Raw genomic sequence first — 21,652 nt, forward strand, 5'->3', positions numbered from 1 at the left:
GGATGGGCCAAATCACTCAGTTCCAAAGCTCCCATCCCAATCTTCCTCCTTTGCTTCAGTCATTTTCTCTGCAGGTCCAGGAAAGCCTTGGGAGGAAAAAAAAAAAAAAAGGTACAATTCCAAATGCACCTGTTAGCGAAGGTTTCTTGAACCAACAGAGAAGGTAGTCTTCACTAGCTTCAAAATAAACACCTGAATAATTCAAAGTTTTATTATTTAATTTATAAGTTCTTTCTAAAATAGCAACTCCCCTGGTGACAATCTGTGTTACTGGCAGGCTTGCTGGCCTGGTTCATTGGCAAGGTTAGCATCCCCTGGAAATGAGATGCTGTGTCTCGTTTGTTGCAAAACAACTTGGAAAAAAGGTAGCCCCGATCATACTGCACGCTCTGGCATAAAGAAATAGCCTTGCATTATACATAATAGCTAACAGGAAGCAAATTCTTTCAATCTTCCTCTCACTGTGAAGACTAATCATTATACAGAACGAAACAAAACAGATGACTACTACAAAGAAAATAAGCAGAGGCGGAGGAAGGGACAGGGAATAGGAAAAGGAACAGGGATTTTAAAAACAAATAAATTAGAGGATCTGAGTCTCTGTCTCTGTCTCTCTCTCCTTCCTTCCTTCCTTCCTTCCTTCCTTCCTTCCTTCCTTCCTTCCTTCCTTCCTTCCTTCCTTCCTTCCTTCCTTCCTTCCTTCCTTCCCTCCCTCCCTCCTCAATGCAATAGGGCCAACCCTGAATCAAATTCACACTGGCCATGGTAGTTATGCTGATGCTCCCTACAAGTGGGGCAAAATACAATCACCCAAATTGTGACTGCAGGGTTGAAAACAAACTATCCAACATAGGGTGACAGAGTGCCAAAATAGGGCGCATAATGGAGACTTTGCTGATTTCCTGGTTGTGACAAATGAAGCCAAAAATTATATCTGTAATCTAGACATACCTTTGTAATATTTTATATTTCATAGTTTGTATTTTTATCTCTTGTGTTTTTATTGAGATGTGATGTGAATGTGCCACATGATAAATAAATCTCTCCAATAAAACTACCTAGACTAATTCTAGCAAAAGAGTGAGATATCAACAGCTCTTGTCAATATCAGAGAAACTCTAATTTTCCATACCTGAAAGGGAAGCATAGAACACAAATTGATGTTGGATCCTCATCAAACCTAGAAAGTCCATGAAATCTCTGAATCAAATCTTTGAATCTCTCCAAAACAATTCAAAGGCATTTATTCAGCTTGATGCAGAAATCAATTTGGAGATTCGGTTTTAAAATTCGGCCCAAAGAGGGGAAGTCATAAAACATAGCATATAGAGTAATAGAGTTGGAAGGGACCTTAGAGGTCTCCTAGTCCAACCAATCGCTTGAGCAGGAGACCCTACTATTTTAGACAAATGGCTGTCCAATCTCTTCTTAAAAGCCTCCAGGGATGGAGCACCCCACAACTTTGGGAGGAAAGTTGTTCCACTGATTTATTGCTCTCATTGTTAGGAAATTTCTCCAGGAACCAATCTCTGTGGAGCCCCACCCCCCAGCTTAGGAGTCAGAACCACCATTAGGACCACTTTGGCTTTTATTTTCCATCCTCTCTAGTTCGTCCTTCAGGCCCTGGCACTTCTGTCACATCTATCACCACTGCTGCCTTCTGGTCCTTGTCTACTACCACAAGGTCTGGTTGATTGGCCAGAACCTGCCTGTCTGGATCTGGACGTCCCAGAGGATCCTAGCCCTGTTATTCTCCATGACCTTCTGTGGAGTTTCCCAACTGGACCTGGGAGGTTTCTAAGAAGAGACTGGATAGTCACTTGTCTGAGATGGTATAGGTTCTCCTGCTTGAGTAAGGGGCTGGACTAGAAGACTTCTATTCTATTCTATTCTATTCTATTCTATTCTATTCTATTCTATTCTATTCTATTCTATTCCATTCTATTTGGCCTGTTTTCCCAGCTTGTTTCAAAACTTTATGATGGCAATGCCAATAAAAGAAATGATACTGTCCAATATTTTGACAAACTTTTCTTTTGTGTGCCTTGTTTTGGGGAGATTTTTGTCAAGCTTAACCAAAGAGAGGTTTTGCATTTTGCAGGCTTCCTTCTTCTCGGGAGATGCTCACCTTTGTTTTTCTTTTTTTAAGGAGATAGATATAATTTTGAAAATTGCAATGGAAAAAAAAAGACACAGAAATTACCCTTCAACAGCACTAAGCCATCCTGTTCCATTAATACATTTCTAAACCTGAATATTGCATAGAGAAAAGTACATTATCTCAGAGGCTGAAGCCACCTGTAATCTATTCTGGCCATTACTGCTCTCATTAGGAATGCAAAATGCAAGGTGCTGAAAACACAAAAGGAGGGAGAGATTTGCTTAATATGAGGTTTGAAAAACAAGTAAATTAGATATATGCATTAGCTATAAACTTCCCAAGTTGGCCAGCTGCAACATTATTTCCTTACTTTTAATTTTAAGAAAGGCTTCCTTTTTAAAATTAAAACTCTTTCTGGTCACTCTCATTGCACCATTATCAAACACTGTAATCTTTCCATTGAACCTCACACAGCAGAGCCTCTTTGGTGGAGATGTTAAATTACTGGCGACCTTCCTCTGACGTTGGTTTCTCCGTGGCTTCTGGTTTCTCATGGCTGCTCATTTCTTCCATCTTGCCAGCATAATCGTTCTATGCTTGAGCAGGGGACTAGACTAGAAGATCTCCAAGATCCCTCCCAACTCTGTTATTCTGTTAAATAATCCACAGTTCTAGTATGTTCCCAACTATAATAGTCCTGCCTTCCTTGGGGTCCAGCTACCCAGGCAGCCATTTGCTAATCCTGCTATTCTAAAGTTTTACAGGAGACAAACTCATGGGGAAGAGGAAGGAAATGCTATCAAGTTCTCCCTTTCTGCCGAGGGATTATAATTATCAGCTCAAAGTCTATGAAAGATGAGCTGCAACAGGGCAGCAGATAAGTCACTCCAAGGGCAATCATCACTGGCCATGAGGATAAAATATTCCCTGTTGATTTGCTCTGAAGCCTGCATGTGCTTCACCCCAATATTAACAGCCCTATGGAAGAGCCCTGTGCTGCTCTTTGGGAAGGTTGAGGTAAAGAGTCAGGCTGAGGGATCCCACATTGGAGCTGGGAGGTTGCTGTGCTTTGGGCCCGCTCAGATGACCACATTACATTGCAGTCCAAAGTCATTAACAAGCAAAAAGAGATTGCCATCGTACTGCTGAGTCCTGATCTGTCTAAGCAGCAAGGCCAGCGAGTTTTTATGTGGAGACACAATTATTGGTGGATGGCCTCATCTTTATGTACCTTCACCCTGAGCATTAACTGCTGGAGGGATGAACAATCCCTGACCACTCTCCTTGCCTGGTTGGCAAAAGCAACAGAAAACCAATTGCACAGCATGCAGCTGTTGAAGGCGGCTGTCTTCCCTGTTCCTGCAGTCTGTTCAGGACAGGACATTTTTTTAAAAAAACACAGCTCTAGTATTCCTCCAGAAGGCTGCTCAAGCCATGTTTGCAAGGAGCCCTTGGCAAATACCAGTCAGGCATTATCTATTGGGGATCTTGTCTCTTCTGCGGCCCTCTTCAAAGGCCAATAAAGGAATGGTTGGCTGGCTCAGGAATTCTGGGAGTTGAAGTCCACAGGTCATAAAGCGGCCATAGCTTCCCACCCCTGCCTTAGCAGTTGGTTCAGACCCTCCCCATTCCAGAGGGTCAGGCCTTCAGCTGATTCACAACCCAGGTATCGGCATGGCATAACTGTGCCCTTGCCTCTACCTGCCTGGCACTTTGTTCATCACGCCAGCTTCTCCAGCTGCTCTGCTCTCAGTCTTGGCTGTCAAGCTCCTCCTGCCTGACCTGGGGTGGAGCTGAGTCTTCTGGGAGGCAGCACTGCCAGGTGGTCTCCAAGGAAGAATTCAGAAATGAGACTGTTTGTAATTCTGCTTCTTTATGAATGTTCCCTATGAGTCTTCCTTATCAACTTGCCAATGCCCTAAGATGATTAAAATTGATTTCGACTCTACTCTTTCCCTCCCAATTAGAGTCAAGACCTCTGGCCTTATATGGTCCCTTTCAGCAATCTTCCTGCTCCTTCCACCTCCTCAGGGTAGCCTTCCCTACTGATCAGTACCAAGTCAAGGATTACTGATCTCCTTGTGCCGGCCTCAGTCCTATAGAGGACAAAGCTGTCAGCAAATCAAATCAGGAATTTCCTAGAGTGATCATTCTTGGCGAACTCATTTCTATCATCTCCTGGAAGGCATCACCCTGAGCTGCTTTTTTGCTGGGCACCATATTGCGTTTATTTCTTCTCTCACTTTTTTTTTATCGCAGATGTTCTCCACGACACTGTCAAATTCATTCATCTGGATTTGTTAGCAGGAAGGGATATTTTTAAATGCACAGTGCAACCCCTTCCTATTCCTTCTGTTTCATTTGAACACATTTTATCCTCTTGTTCATTAAAAGAGATTGCTAATCCAAATTTTATGGGGCATTTTATCAACTACATTCCTCAAATCAAGATTTATTTATTTAGGATATTTATACAGCCACCCATTTCACAAAAAACATGACTCTGAGCAGTGTACAACAACAATTAAAAACTCCATAACCATGTAAAAAAAAAACCCCAGTCAAACATAAATAAAACAAATACTTACACAGAACTTATAAAATAAACATATGAAACCTAAGAAAGCAGGAGAACAAACATCACTTGATCTCACATGAACACCTTCTAGGCTCTCCTGGGATGATGAAAAAAAAAACATGGTTTCAGAGTCTCTTGGGAGGCTAAGAGAGACGGGCTAACCTCACCTTGGGTAGAAGGATGTTCCAGAGACCAGGGGCCGTAGGAGAAAAGCCATGACAGATGGAGCTCCCTTGAAGACAGGAGATGCAGCCTACCACTCCTGCTGGGACCAGCAGATATAATCCAGAAGAAGCTTTCCTCAAGGTCGACTCAAGCCATCTAGGGCATTAAAGGTCAAAACCAGCACCTTGGATTGCCCCCGGAAGCAAACTGGCAAACAGTGGAGCTCATGGAACAAAACTATTGCATCCTTAGGATTCCCAACACCTGCTTAGAAAGCTACCCAATCAAAAAGAAAAATAGGAGGAGGAAGAAGCATTGATATATTCATTGCCACATTGAGTTGGATATATTAGAAAAGGCAAGATAAAAAACCTAAACAAAAAGAAAAAGAAGGTGGAACGAGACTTGTTCCTGCATTTGTTAAGTCCAGGGTGACTTTTAATAACAAGTTCCTTTGTCAATGGGTGAAACAAGAACCTTTCATCCTCCATCCCTCTTCTCTGTTCCTTCCTTCCTTCCTTCCTTCCTTCCTTCCTTCCTTCCTTCCTTCCTTCCTTCCTTCCTTCCTTCCTTCCTTCCTTCCTTCCTCCATCCCCTCTATTCTGGCCTGCCTGCCTTTCCCCCCTCCCTCCCTGAAACTGACATCAGTTTTCATATAGGCTGGTCCAAGTGGCAAGAAAAGAAAGCAAAAGTGATATTTTCTCCACCCCCACTTCAGCTCGGGGTAGTGGTAGACAGAACACTTGGTCAGCATCTCTGCTAAGTTAAAGAATCCAAAGCAGGAATTGCCTGGGTGAACTTCATCTCCAGCTGGCATCAGTGGGGGAGACAAGCAGCTGAAGAGGGTTGTGTAGAAAGAAGGGCTCTCGGCTAAAATAGGAGCTGAGTAATTTGACGCTTTCTTTATTACTGCTCATATTTTGTCACATTCCCTTCTTTTCTTTGCTTTTATTTTGAACAGATTAGAAAAGACCCTTTGTGAATCTCAGCTCCTTTTGAGTTTTATCCTCTTTGACATCATCTCTTTAACTCTGGGCTCTTTACAACTCACATATATTTTCATTTTATATTTTCAGAACATCACTAATGTTTCTACAGCTTCTTCAGAGTTCCCTGGCACCTTAAACAGGGCTCTCTGTACTACAGAGTTTTCACATTTCTGGGCTTTCAGAATAGAGCTGGAAGGGACCTTGGAGATAATAATAATAATAATAGTAAAGTTGGAAGGGACCTTGGAGGTCATCTAGTCCAACCCCCTGCTCAGGCAGGAAACCCTATACCATTTCGGACAAATGGCTGTCCAGTCTCTTCTTAAAAACCCCCAGTGTTGGAGCATTCACCGCTTCTGGAGGCAGGTTGTTCCACTGGTTAATTGTTCTAACTGTTAGGAAGTTTCTCCTTAGTTCTAGGTTGCTTCTCTCCTTGATTAGTTTCCACCCATTGCTTCTTGTCCTGCCTTCAGGCATTTTGGAAAATAGCTTGACACCTTCTTCTTTGGGGCAGCCCCTGAGATATTGGAAGACTGCTATCATGTCCCCCCTCTTCTAGTCCAGCCCTCTGCTCAAGCAGGAGAACCTATACTATTTCAGACAAGTGGTTGTCCAGTTTCTTCTTAAAAACCTCCAGTATTGAAGCACCCACAACTTCTGGTGCCAAGCTGTTCCACTGATTACTTGTTCTCACTGTTAGGACGTTTCTCCTTAATTCCAGGTCGCTTCTCTCCTTTATTAGTTTCCATCCGTTGTTTCCTGTCCTGTCTTTTGGTGCTTTGGAAGATAAACCGACCCCCTCCTCCTTGTGGCAGCCTCTCAAATACTGGAATGCTGCTATCATGTCACCCCTAGTCTTGAAGAGCGCTTGAGGAGGAAAGAGAGGAAATAAGCTACATATCTGAACTTTTTTTTTCAAACCAGCTTAGGCTGGCCCTGAATGTGAAACAGTGATCCCAGCCCCACTTTTACATACATGAATCCTTGCTGCCTGTGAGCATCTCCTTACAGCATTTGTCGATGGCAGTTGCAAGCTGTTTCAGTGTTAATCAACATTTTCTCTGTCGTTATCTTGAGCTTTGCCAGCTTGGATCTGAAGTATAGATGAAATTAAATTAAATTAATCTATGCATTAATTACTCTTCACCACCCTCCCCTCCCCCACCCCCACAGCCTTATCCCTCCTCAAAGGAGAAACAAGCAGTGCCAAAAATATATATTAAAATAAAATAAAATGAAAGACTTCAATTATATTATACAATAATGGGATGATTACAGTTTTTATGTTTGCATTAAATTGAGGAGAATTAGGAGATATTTTACTGACATTTTATGCAGATAGCCCACAGCAAGCTAGGTAGCAGTTACATGCTGTAATAAATGTCACCATTTAAAAATTAATTGCTACACTATCTAACTTGCTGTGGGCTGTCTTGTTAAATATTAATGGAATATCTTGGGAAAAAAAGGGGGTTGTGACTTATTTAGATGTAGAGCTAGGAGTGGGAAAAAGCTGCCAACCTCGCACTGGCAGCCAGAGGCCCTTCCCGCCAACGCCACCGGCTGAAGGGCAGGGCTGCCTGCCTTTAGGGCATCCTGGCTGTGGGCAGGTTTTTCGCTGCTCAGGGGGCAGCCAGAGAGGGGATGTCGGGGGCCTCCAGGGCCTCCCCACCCTCCAGATGGTCTTTGTCCACAACTTGCTTTCCCCAAGAATTCAAAGTTGTTGGGTTTCCTCTCCACGCTTTTCTTTTCTTTTTTTTCATCCCTGAAATCCTGGCTACAAGAAGGCGCAGTGTGGCCGCACACATCAGTCGTTACTTAACGAGTGGGGCCGCAACAAATCACGCTTGTCTTTAAAAATATTTTCCAAGCAGCAATATCACCGTTTAATTAGCTCGGAGGGCTGGGCACTGTCATTGCAAAGTCACCCTTTTCAGAGGAATTCTGCAATCCCTTTCAATGTCTAGAACAGAGGTCCCCAACCTTTGGAGCACCAGGGACCGGTTCCGTGTGGAGAGAGGTTTTTCCACGGACGGGAGAGTGCGTGGTTTTGTGTGCTGCCTGCATCCCACGGATAGGGCTTTGCTTGTTTGTCCAGCCCGGTTGCTGGCATGCTGCAGCCCGGTATCGATCCATAGACCAGGGGTTGGGGACCCCTGGTCTAGGTCAGGTTGCACCTCTGGCCCAAATATCTGGAGATCATCGGGACACCAGACTGTTCCTTCAGATGGAGAGCAGGGGCGGGGAGGGTGTCTCCAGGTCTTTGTGCATTTGCCCTACTTTCTCCCAGCTCAAGGATTTCCTCCCTGCCAGGACCCTACAGCAAGACTGAATGACCCAGGCAGCTGACCCAGTCCTCTCCAGGAGTCCAGCCTCTTGGCAGCCTGGCCCTGCTTCGTTCTCGTTCCCTTCTCCGGCACATCCCAGGCTGTTCCTTTCTCCCAGTGGGGTGAGCCTGGGGGGTGTCCCATAGCCCCTTCCTTCCTTGCCTACCACCTGAGATGCCAGCTGTGCCCCAGGGGGCCTTTGGTGGCACAGCAGAGTGGCAGGGTGTTCAGCCAATCAGCTTCCTCCTATGGCTAGGGAGGGCAAGTCAGTGGTCAGGAGGCTCAGTTTCTCACCCCCCCCTTTGCTGCTCCTTCCTTTTGGGGAGGGGGAGTGGAGGGTGTACCAGGGACCCCCTCCAACCTGCTGTTCCTGATATTTCCACGGGGGGGGGGGGAGGTGTGTGTGTGTGTGGGAAGGTCCCATTTATTCTGTTCCACTTGGATATTCACCGTTGCTGATATTTGGCTGAAGGCTTTAACTGCACTCTTTTTGATGTTGAGCTTTTATTGCGGTTTTATTAATAGATGCTGTTGTTAATTGGTTTTTATAAATCACTTCTTCAGGGGCCTCATTACCGGTGGAAATGGCATAAAACCACTTAAATAAATAAATATTGGCTGTTGAATGGTCTTAAAAGATGCCTGCCAGTCAGGAGATATGACCCTCTCCCCACCCTGGGGGTGGGGGGCGAGATGAGCCCCGCTGCCAGGTTGGGGGGGGGACTCCAGCTCTTGCGGGGGTCCCTTGCTGAGCCATATTTTTTTTTTTTTACTATTGTTAGCTTCGTATTTTTGCTGTTCTTCATTATTTTGTCAGTTGGTGTGCAAAGTCCATAATTCATAATTCAGGGATTTATTTTAAATATGCTTTGCTCACGCTGTTTTATTTTTGTGTTATATATACAATATATTAAGTTTTCATTATCATTTTTATCTTGCTGATAGAAAATGGTGATAGAACTGTTTTAAAGGGTTTTAAAATACTGCAGCCATGTTTGGTCACCATATCACAAAAAAGATGTTGTATGTTTGGAAAAAATTCAGAGAAGAGCAACTAAGATGATCCAAGGCCTGGAGACTAAAACATATGAAGAACGGCTGCAGGACTTGGGTCTGGCTAGTATAAAGAAAAGAAGAAATAGGGGAGACATGATAGCTGCATCTCTCTCTCTCTCTCTCTCTCTCTCTCTCTCTCTCTCTCTCTCTCTCTCTCTTTCTCCCTCCCTCCCTCCCTCTCTCTCCCACATCCCATTGATAGAACAGCCAATGCATTCTTATGCTCATTCTGGATATTATTATGGATGATTTTATTGCTTTTGGCCTGGAAGGCAACCTCTAGAGATTTAAAAGCATGGTGCTTGTTCAACAGCATTGTCAGGAAAACATTTTCCAACTATTAGCAAATATCCTGATTTTGATTTAGAGAAATTAATTCCAAATTAGTCTTCTTTACCAATTGCGTTGTGCTGTGAAAATTGCTCAAGCATAATTGAAGTCCTCTGTGAATCGTAGAAAGGATCAATACATCAGTTGCATATATTCATTCACTTATCCATTCATCCAATCGATCAATCAATGTTAGGATTCAGCTTAATGTCAATCATCCCTCTCAGTCATCTAGGAAAGAAAGATGCCTGGCCATTTGTTTTTGCCAAGAGTCTACTTTACTGAAGCTGAGGTGGTTACAGAAGTAGCATAAGCTGAATCTGTATGCAAACAATACCAAGTAAAATTTCCTCTCCCCTCTTCTCCATTGATCTGTAAAAGTCCAATTAGGTCAGGGGTAGTCCATGAGTCATAAAAGAGCCAAGGTTGCCTACCCCTGAATTAGATGCTTGTATATTGTTTTTTTGAAACAGGTTCTTGTTTCCCAGCGATAATTGATCTTGGCTGACAGACGCTTGAGCGTCAGCAAGGCCTCCCAATCAAGAAACAGGCGCAAGGGATGGACATCCCAAAGGGATGCAAAGGCACTTCTGGATTGGGCTGGCACCTGCTCTTTGGGTACTGGATTTTGCATCCATTCTCAGAGGAATTTTGGGATGGGTTTGAACAGTGTTTGGAGTGCAGCTGCAGAGAACCCAGGAAAGAGTCAATTAGCTAGAGGCCTTCCAGGCCAGGGGTCAAAGCTGACTTGGCTTCACCCATGCCTGCCTCTGATTTAGGCTTCTCAGTTTACCAAGCAAAAATGAGAGGGGGCTCATAAATTCCTAGGGAGGGGGGAGGGCTAAGGAATGCATGAGAGCCTTCTGCCGCCTGAGAACAGTTACCCACCAAGGTCAAGTCCCAAGAACTGTCCAAAAGACGCAGACTATTTTCCCAAAACAAAAAAAAAACCACATTCAATTGGTGGACAATGAACTATGCGTGGCCCAGAGGAGCATGGGGATTTTACCTATACTGGTTTTCACAGGAAAACCTTAGAACTGAGTTTGCTTCTATTGTACCTAGATGGATCTTTCAGTAAAGTTTCACTCTTGGTAAACTCTAAGGACTAGGAGTTCCTTTTTTAAAATGTGCTAACTGGGACGGTTGACACCAGGATTCAATATGGAGACAGCCCTAGTCATGTTTGTAGATGACCTGTGGTGGACTAGGATGGTGGTGGTACGTTTATTCTTGTGCTCCTTGATCTCTCCATGGCTTCTGGTACAGTTGACTGTGGTTTCCTTCAGGACCAGCTCCAGGATATGGGAAGAATTACGGAGAAGGTCCAGTCTTTTGGAACTCCTGGGCAGAGTTGAGGGCAGCAAAAGGGCTGCTCACCAATCAATATAAGTTGTGAAGACTTCAGTGGAGATATAACAGCTCCCCACTGCTTTGCCTGCCAGAGCCGGTGCCCAATTTTTTTTAATTTCTGTGTTTCTGTCTGGAAGGCAGACTGGGAGACTGATGCGTGAAGGATCATAGAATGAGATCAGATTTTATCTACCTGTGAAGTGAAAAAATTATTGCAGGGATACGACAGGCCCTCACTGGTGGTCTTTTGGGCTATCATCTGCCAAAAGGAGATTTGATCATCTGCTTTTGTGTACATGTTTATGTGTAGACATACATCCCATAACTCTTTTCTAGTGTATTTTTTTTTTAGAAAAGTTTTACATGCACTTTTCTCTAGCAATAAAGAGAGTGACTGAATCTATTATCAAGAAATCTCTGGCTATCTTCCAGTCTAAGTCAAGGGCGGGTTTATGCAACCAAGAGAGCCAGGGAGTGATAAACAGTTGCTAATTTTTCACAAGGTATTATACTGTGTTTGTGTAATTAAATCTTGAAGAGGTCAGTTACATGGTCTGGGATAATATCTCTATACAAAGAAGAAATGGACTTGAATTCACAGTCTCTTACTTTCTAGCCCGGTGCTTTAACCACTAGACCAAACTAGGCTCTCAATGTTCACCAACTGTTTCTCAATCCGTGCAGTTGTTTGCTCATTTCATCAAACCACAAATACTTTATGAATTTGAGATTGTTTGGGGTATTTTTGGCAGCACCCTCCAGTGATTGTTGACTGAGCAGGCACCCTCAATTTTTCATTGGATTAGGCCCGGAGCCAAGACAACTGTCGAGTTTAAGAATAACTTGAAGTGCTTTTTTCCTAAGGTATTGGACATTTACCATTGAGCGTGACAGGTATGAAATGTTCTCCCCCCCCCCTTTCTGTAGCCGTGGATCTTTATTTGAGTGATGGATCACCATTGCATTGCTGCAAATCTCAGCTTTGAAACTCTTGACATTTAATAGACCAAGAAATATTTGCAGTGAGCGTAAGGGGTAGTTCAGCCTCGATAAATTGAAATGCATCAATGGATGAAAATTTATAGCATGTTTACAATTATTTTGAAAAGACAAGATGGCTCAATCTGTGGCTGAGAAGGAGGAGTTCCTTCCAAAACTTTAACTGTGTTTTCCTTATAGCAACCGTAGGATACTGATTGGCATTTTATATTAATCAGGCGGATGGTTTTAAAGGGAGAAAAATGGCTGCACAGTGGAAACTTTATTTTTATGCAGGTTCAACATTGCCTAAGGAAGGATCGGTCATTCCCGGGCCAAAGTAAACATCGGTTATCAAGAATAAATCATCCTAAAGCAGCTGAAATCCTTTTTGACACAGTAACCAGTTCATGCAGTGACCACAGTCAACACTGACTTCAGCAAAACAATCAGCCAATGTCCCCTGAGAGTCCAGGAAGGGAAAGGGCAAAATATTAGCCGGATGATGCACTTGCTTAGAGGGAAGCAGAGCTGTGAAAGAATCGTAACCCACGAAAAAAGGGCTGCCTATCAAGCTGGAGGGAAGTATTGGCATTGAGGAGAGCTTTGGGCTTCTCTCAGGCATATCCTAGCTGACAGGGGTAGGCAACCTTGGCTCTTTTATGACTCGTGGACTTCAACTCCCAGAATTCCTGAGCCAGCTAGTGTTTTATGATGGTTTTGCCAAAAACCGGAACTTACTTCTGGTTTTCAGCAAAACTGCACCCTAGCGAACAATGGGTTGGCTTAACAACGGCAGCATGATAAAGCCGTTCATGATAAAAGGGTTCACGATCGCTCAGGAAACCCCAAAGAATATTAATGGGCTGGGATGAGGGAAAATGAAGAGCTCTTCCCCCTTGTTTTCCTCATCAATGGAGAAAGTGTACAGTATTAATTATGAATTAATTAATGAATTATGGCCAGTGGCTTAACTATCATTCAGAGTTGGGTCTTACCTATACAAAGGGAGTTATGACCCAGTCCTGATGTTCTGATGGTTGCCCCCTGGTCACATGACTGCACTTTGGGTGGATTGACAGCTGTTTCCAGCATCCTGAAGACATGATGGTGTTTTATGATGGTTTTGCTTCTGGTTTTCAGCAAAACTGCACCCTAGCGAACAATGGGTTGGCTTAACAACGGCAGCATGTTCATTGAATGACCAGTGTTTTATGACCACCGCATTCATTTTGTGACAGCCATCTTTACTCAACTATCTCCCACAAAAAGGCCGTAAAGTGGTGTCTGTCACGTGACTGACGCTGATTTGCCTGCTGTCGTGACCTAAAGACTGCCATGGGCAGACTCCGTCACCATCGTTGGTTGAAGATTACCTGAAATCTCTTGGTTTATGCCTCACCATCTTTGGTGGTTTTCAAACTCGTCCTCAGTACACCGTGGCTCTTCTTATGTGGACTTTTGGACAAAGAACACTCTTTCCAATGCTGTGATTGACAGGATTTCAGGAGGCAATAAAAGTAATTGGTCCGTTTCAGAAAGCTCTTTACCTCAGTCAATTTCTCTCATAAATGGAAGAAACATTGCCACCCTATTGAGGTCAGGCAAAGCCAGAAGCACCACTGAAATTCTGAATCCCCTCCATGTTGCTGGCCCTTGTGGGGGTGTAACTAGTTTGCAGCTGGCATGGAGTCCGTGCCTCCGTGAGGGGACCCTCACCTGAGTTCACACCAGCTTCCTGTCTCCTCTCTAGAATTGCCACAAACAATTAATTGTAAGGACAGAGCTCACAACTTCTTTGTAACATCTGTGTAGCCAGATTGAAGGTGGCTCAATAGTGCAGGCAGTTTGTCACGAATCTCTGGAAGGAGAGAGTGAGAGAAATTCCCCAGGAGTTTGAATGGCAGCTGTCAAACGTGCTGCGAAGCCCAATGTCTCCTTAATTTGACTCGAGAGATGAGAAATTCCTCAGCGATATTTAGCGGTGACTCTGGGGTGGAAAGGGGATAGCTCTTTGAAGCCATGTTTCTGAAGTGCCACTTCGCAAATATTCAATCTTTGCATTTCCCAAGAGGCGGTGGACTCCTTGCAAAATACCAGGGATAAAAAGAGGCACAAAAGGTCAGTGGAAAGGGGCACATAACAAATTAAAAAAAAAAACCCAGAAGGAATTCAAGCTTTAAGATGCTGCTGAAGGCCCTGGTAGCCAAGTGTCCCAGGAGCACTTTTTTTTTGGGGGGGGGGGGGAAGGGGCCACAGGGAAGACGCTGTGCAAAGATGGCAAATGATTCAGAAGTAGGGATTCCTGTCTTGTCTGAGCTCAACAAAACTCTCTGTTACTCATGATAACAGCCCCTGATTTTCAGACCGCCAAAGGAAAAATGCACAGCTTTTCTAGCAGCTACCCTTCGCTTGGCTTTGGGCAAGAGGGGCTCTTTCTTAAAGAGCAGAAAGAACTTGAGCTTGGTGGAAGTGGCAAATTTCTCCTCTTCTGCCATCCTGCAGGAGCCCTTGAAGCCCAAATCTAGTAGTGGAAGACATGGAGAGGACAGTATGATTTCTTTAGGTATGCATCAGCCTAACTCTAGGCATATAGTACCTGGGCTTCAAAGGAACAAGTCTGGAATCAACCTTTTATTTTCTGTGTTCTTACTCTAACCCATCCATTTGCCATTTTTAGCCATTTTTTTTGAGAGCTTGAAAAAGCTTCTTGGATGAAACGTGTAATGTTTTCAAAGAAAAAACAAAGTCCAGTTGCCTTTTGGAAAAGGCACCTTTGGGACAACCATGATTTGGTTGATTGAGAGTCTCCATAGACATTTTGCCATTTTTTAAAGTTTCCGTAGCCAAAGAAGCTTAAAATCTCCCTACTCTTCTTTTCTCTCTGTTCTCATATTCATATATAAGCATGCACATTTGCCCCAGTGCACCCAAACAATGAAAGTCAGAGTTGGCTTTCAGATCGAGGACCCGTCAAGCCCATGCTTCTGGGTCAAACCGTATGCAATCACGTGCATTCAAGCAGCTCATGAGCAGACCAAGTGGCTGGTCATTTTCATCTATCATTGCTTCTCCGTAATTGCTATTTTAAGTACTATATACAGACTTTAAGAACTACTGATAGCCAGGGGCTCCGAGTAGTTGTGCAGTTCCCTTTTAAAGCTGCCTGAACTGTGTGTCATCACCACGTCTGCTGGCTGAACTCCATTGTTCGAATGGGCTGTGGAAAGAAATGACCTTCCTTTCATCAACCCGGCATAATCCTGACATCTACTATTATAAGGGGAGGAAAACTGGCCAAAATTTTTATAGGAAGCACAATTCTTTCCTGACACATGTTTTCCTTGCTGCAAGACTGCTCTGCCCCCTTAATAATTCTGGGTACCTTATTCAGAGCCAGTGGCATTAGTCATGGCTCATAACCACTACTAGCCTGCATTGGAAAGGTATAAGCTACTTACTCAACTCCAGCCAAACGGGGGGACCATTTGCCTTGGGTTCCCTGCCTTGACATGGTGGGCCAGCAGGATACAGAGAGTCCTTGAGCCTAAAATTTGCCTTGGTCAGCAAGAGTGGTTAGCTGAGCTTTGCCTCGTTTTATGACCTTTCTGGCTACAGTCGTTAAGTGAATCACTGCAGTTGTTAGTAACACAGTTGTTAAGTGAATCCGGCTTCCCCCTTGACTTTGCTTGCCAGAAGGTCGCAAAGGGGATCACTGCAGTCAGTGTAACTGAAAACACCACCATCAAACAGCAAGATAGGTACATGCACTGTCTAAAAATGCTCTGCTGTCTGTCTATACTAGGGGTCTTCAACCTTGGCAACTTGGCATGGCTTGGCTGAGGAATTCTGGGAGTTGAAGTTCATAAGTCATAACAGTTGCCAAGGTTGTAGACCCTTGATCCAAACCTTTGCGTGACCCTCTTTCTACATCTTTATTTCTTCCCTTGGCTCTTCTTTCAAACTGGCTGCTTCTGTTCTCCTCAATTGGTTTTTTTTTCATTAGAACTGATCACAATTAATCTCTCCTGGTGCAGAAACTCCCCCCCCCCACACACATACACTATTTTTTCCCTTAGCTTTGGCCATCTCAGCTGACTGAAATTTTCTTCCCACCATTCTTGTGTAAAGTTTGTGGAGCACTTTGGACTCTTAATTACAATTTCTTCCTAAGAACGATGGGGAGACAAGCAATGTAAACTGTTTAGCATGGTTGACAGGCACCCTTTTCCCCTCCGAGAGCAAAAAGACCCCTGTCTTCAGTCAATTAAACTTAGAATATTTCAGCATGTTAGTATTTGTGTTGGGATTCTGGAAGATGCTTTTGGCACTGTTTCCCTTTGCAGAAAAATGATGTTGCCAGTTGACAGCTTGCCCACCCAAGTGGGCTTCAGCCTCTCATGATAAGACTGTTGTACAATCAGACTGGCTGACACAACAATATTGCAAAAGGTTATTTGCAACCCTGACATGCATAACACAATGCAGTTAAGTCCTCTTCTCTTACAAATATATTTAGGAGAAGGGGATTTTCAGGCTGATAGGGAAAGTTAAAATATTTCTCTTCTGAAATGACCATGAGAACTTCCTACAGAAAATTAGAATACAGAACATGAAAGACTACCTTTTTATACTGTTCCCTAAACATTAGGTTGGCCTTTTAATATTTCTGAGAAAGGTTTCTGCTGTAACTGTGAGAGGGACCTTGGAGTCCTAGTGGACAATCACTTGACCATGAGCCAGCCATGTGCAGCACCAGCCAAAAAAGCTAACACAATCCTGGGCTGTATAAACAGAGGAATAGACTCAAGATCACACAAAGTATTAGTACCGCTTTATAAAACCCTAGTAAGGCCACACCAGGAATACTGCAGCCAATTTTGGTCACCATATCACAAAAAATATGTTGAGAGTTTGGAAAAAAATCATAGAAGAGCAACTAAGATGATCAAAGGCCTGGAGACTAAAACATATGAAGAACGGCTGCAGGACTTGGCTTTGGCTAGTCTAAAGAAAAGAAGAAATAGAGGCGACATGATAGTTGTATTCCAGTATTTGAGAGGCTGCCACAAAAGGGGGGGGGGGGTCAAACTATTCTCCAAAGCACCAGAGGGCAGGACGAGAAACAATGGCTGGAAACTGATCAGATAGAGAAGCAACATGGAAATCTGCCATTGGGCATTTCCCTTGATTCCAGCTTGTCAAGAACATTGAAAATATCACTGTTTTATCAAGATTCTGGAGATACGCATTCTAGGAAAACAGAAGTGCCAAACAATTATAATACAATGATTTGTTACAAAGGCATTTAAATTAATAATTTCCTGCTGGGGGCTGAGGAACAATGCTAAAACGTATTTTAGCTTTTGATGTTTTTTTAAAATAAAAACTCCTTTCTCACAAACGGAAGGCCTGAGTGGGAAGGAGAAGCTGTAGTTACAAATCTTTTCCTAACTTCATTACGTTCATCAGCATTTCCTGATCTGATGTCTTAGCCCAGGAGAAAACTCAGAACTAATATAGTCTTTGTGTTAATTAAACTCTAAGGAGACGTAAACTCCTATTTCTCCAGATATGAGCTCTTATTAATATTTATTGTCTCATTACATATTAATATGTTTATACTATAGAAGAAATAGATGGCAATACTTTTTAATAGATTTTTGTAAACTGATGTTACAAATGGCTGCGTTTCTCCCCCCCCCTCAGTTTTTCAACAGTAAAAAGACCAAGAACATCAAGAGGAAAAAAGTATTTTTATTACTTGATTGGGCCATTAATATCATGTGGAAATATTTCTATGTTGTGTGTATGAAAATATTTCTACATACTGGCTGCATCGAAGGTAACTTTGATTTCTTTACAAATGATCTAAGGACAAATATTGCTACAACTTACTCATGCCAGGATGAAAAATAAGTCTATGTTAGAATAGAGCAGAAATGGTAAGCCACTTCCAGTGTTTGGGTTATGCTTGTATAACAATAAAAGTTTATTAAATTCAAATGCTGCCTGACTCCCAGCAACTCTGCTTGGTTTACAATATTTTTTTTTTTCTTCCATTCCATCATGGACAAGTCTCTGCCATTTTCTTGGCAAGGTTTTCAGAAGTGGTTTGCCATTGCCTGCTTCCTGGGGCTAAGGAAAAGTGCCTGGCCCAAGGTCACCCAGCTGGCTTTGTGCCCAAGTAAGGACTGGAACTGTCTCCAGGTTTCTAGCCTCTACACCAGGGCTGGTGAATTCTGGGAGTTGAAGTCCACATGACTTAAAGTTGCCAGGTTTGGAGATCCCTGCTCTACAGCAAAGTGGCATTCCTTACAAATTGTTAAAAATATTTTTTAAAAAGAAAACAACACAAAACAAAACAGAACAAAGATAGCAGAAGAAAGAGGGGGAAAAAATACCCAGACATCAGACATGTTTCCCAATATCCTGGGTCAAGAGCCAGGTCTTCAGACCCCTTCAAAACAACACAGAGGGGGCCATCCAGATCTTGGGGCAACCTTGTTCCAAAAGGCAGGTGCTGTGAGAGTGAAGGGGTGCTGCCAGCTCCAGAGAGATGGTGCCGTTTCATCGAAAGAATCCTGGAGGATCAAACTGGATGGGCAGATGTTTCTGGAGAGAGGCAGTCCCTCAAACAACCAGGAAGCAATCAGTACAAAAGAATGGAAGGAGCTTGATCCAACTATATTTAAACAGAGTATTTTGTGTAATTCTAATCTATATTGTTTTATAAAAAGAAGAGTTGGTGTATGTTATGATTTTCTCTAGCTTTGCTCCAATAGATTAATTTAAAAAATAGCTTCAGTCATGTAAATTTCATATTGGTGAAGTTTTCCAGAAACACTTGATGGATGAATTCCTTTCAGTTTCTCTAGTGCCTGATTGAAAATGGCAGCAGAAGGGACTCCAACTCAACCCTTGTAAGGCAAACTATAACAGAATAGCAGAATTGGAAGGGACTTCAATCTAAATCCTTGCTCAAGCAAGAAACCCTACACCATTTCAGACAGATGGCTGTCCAATCTCTTCTTAAACCAGATTAAATGACACTCTGTCTGTCACTGACTGGATTGCTCTTTCCTGTAGTAAGCTGACTTCAAATGATGTCTCTATGCCTGGACATCACCAGATGGGGTATATAGAAGTCAAACCGACTATTTATTGTTAAAAGGAGGTGGTGGAGCTCCATTATAGCATCAAAGACATGGCCAAGTGCTAATGGGTGGAGCCGATCATGAACTGCTCCGGTGCAAGTTCCAAGCTAAGTAAGCCAGACAAGGTCCACAATAGGGAATTTTGGAATACCACTATTATGAGCTGAGGTGGCGCAGCAGTTAGAGTGCAGTACTGCAGGCCACCTTAGCTGACTGTGTTCAGCAGGTCAGCGGTTCAAATCTCACCGGCTCAAGGTTGACTCAGCCTTCCATCCTTCCGGGGTAGGTAAAATGAGGACCCAGATTGTTGGGGGCAATGTAAATATATATATATATATATATATATATATATACATTGTTTACTGGTGTACACCGCTTAGAGAGTGCTTGCACTTAAAGCGGTATATAAGTCTCATAAATAAATAAATAAATAAATAAATAACAGAACATATGAGTGACATTTTGGGAGACTTTTAAAATCTTACCAAATTTCCTCTCCTGCAAAAGCGACAAGCTGCCCTTTGCTTCTAATTAGCTGTGCAACTTGGAAGCAGCCGTTGTCTAATCTTCAAGCAGTTGCTACTACTGGAGGAAGGTCCTCAGACATGCCCAGTTCCAAAGCTCCGATCTTCATGTCCTTTGCAGTGAAAGAGCTACACACACACAAACACACACATGGCAGGCATGTGTGAGCATGTATGTGAAAGGGACCGTGAGTCTTGAACCTGCCTAAGTATGGACCAGAAACACTGCCTAAAGGCTGGGCTTGGCAATTTGAGTGCTTTGCACCAGGGACGATCCCAAATGCAGATAAAATGGGGAGGCTACAGCGAAGCACAGATGTACAATTTCTGCAGAAAAAGCCCCTGGAGTCCCTGCAACCAACTGCTTAATTGCCAGGAATATTGCTATTACGAAAAAGCCAGGCGGCTGATTTTTCCTCTGAGCCTCGTTGTGCCTTAACAGAGCACGGCAGAGGCAGCTAAAACAGTGCTGCAGAGTGACTGCATTGCAAAGAACTTTTTTAGGTCAGCCTTGCCCAACCTGAACTGAAAAGCACTGTCGATGCCCATCCTGGCTGGGACCGCTCAGGTGATGCTTCCAGCCAATTTAGCAGCTTGGTCCTGTTGAGAAGCTTAAAGTCCTTGATGGGGCATCCATATGATGGAACACTTGGATCCTTCAACAACAGCAACAACAGATGTCTATTGATTGCCTCTGTGTTGACAATTGTGAGAACTGACTGATTCCTGAGAGCCGTGTACTTCTAAGGCCATCCAGATAGCCTAAACACTGGGCTGTATCCTGGTTGCCCAGTCTGCAGGTAGATTCTAAAGCAATTTGTAATTCCTCTCCACAATGATCATCAGCCATTTCTTTTGTTTGCTTCCTCTTGGGTTTTCTTGGTGCTCCTACCATGCCATCCAGATGCTTACTGTGGCTCCCCAGCATTTGGCAATCTGACTGCCTCTGAACACAGAGGGTGCCATTAGATTATAGTCACCGTGAGCCCTGGGGCCGTTTTTCATGGGCTGCCCTTCCTTAGTGGAATCCCACGCTCAATCTGCCATGGAAAAAACAATGAAGTCTCTTTCTCTCTTCCTCTTCTGTACGTAAGTAGCCCCTTTGGGATGGACCAAGGCCAGCATGATGGAGACAGATGGCAAATCTTAGTGGCCAGGCACTTGGGTGACACTTTAAAGAACTAATGGAAAAAGATGCCTAATGCGCCCTTCTCTTAAATGCTCAATCAACACAAAACAGCTAATTAAAATAGCAGCAAAGACACTTGTGGGCTTTTCAGAAGCACAGAACATCCAATTGCCTTATAATGGGAGAATGGATAGCAGGCTGAGGATGCAAAGGCTTCTGAGACAGGAAACTTCTGATACATTTTGGGAGGGAAACTCTGCAAGATTAGGTTTGGTTAGTATTTGGATTGGAAACTTCCAAACTGTTAAATTTTTAAAAATCTACTTCTGTATGCAGAAGTATTTCTGTAGTCAGAAAATTGCCTGCACGTATCTTCGACACAAACAGAGGTCTAGCTTGACTTGAAGGTGACTTCAGTTCAGTTGGGCCAAAAGCCTTTGGCTTCAGATCTACCTTAAAGGCATGATGTCAGATCACAATTTGGGGCTGTTTAGGTCCCAAATTCTGGTAGGGATTTGGAGTACAAGACAAAAGGAAGGTCAGCTTACCTTCTTGCTGATTTCTGCCATCTTCCTTTCACTTAAACACCCCAGTGTGCAGTGCCAATATAAACTACGGTAGACTTTCCCATCCATCCTTAATCATCATCTTCTTTAGAACTAGTGGGATGATGATACAGTAGTCACCTGACCACTATTACCATGGATACAATTCCAGTTGCCATGGTGATGAAGCAACATCTCATGGTCAGGTGAAATTGGTGTTATGACCAGATCCTTTTCAAAGAAGATAAAAATGGAAGAGGGATATGGGCGCTTTTAGTGCGTGGCAGAGGTTCTTCTGAAAAGATGAGAAAAAGTCACCAAGAATTCTTTCACTGTATTTCTCAGTAAAACTTTGATGTTTTGCATTCCACTAGCCTGAATTTCAGTGAAAAAAGACCCAGGGCCTCTAGCCCCTTGTCT

General features: G+C 43.3%; 1 long non-coding RNA gene across 1 annotated transcript in view; it reads right to left on the bottom strand.

Moving 5' to 3' along the window:
* The window catches only part of LOC120300662, a 42,044-nt gene extending 20,724 nt beyond the window's left edge, over nt 1-21,320 (bottom strand). The window contains exons 1-2 of the long non-coding RNA XR_005554710.1: nt 21,236-21,320; nt 6,810-6,926 (exon numbers count right to left, since the gene is read on the bottom strand). This is a non-coding gene — a long non-coding RNA (uncharacterized LOC120300662). The remainder of the gene's footprint in view (nt 1-6,809; nt 6,927-21,235) is intronic.
* Nucleotides 21,321-21,652: the final 332 nt, after the last annotated feature.

Source organism: Crotalus tigris, unplaced genomic scaffold, assembly GCF_016545835.1.
Source record: "Crotalus tigris isolate CLP2741 ecotype Arizona unplaced genomic scaffold, ASM1654583v1 scf7180000017614.5298720, whole genome shotgun sequence".
NCBI lineage: Eukaryota > Metazoa > Chordata > Lepidosauria > Squamata > Viperidae > Crotalus > Crotalus tigris.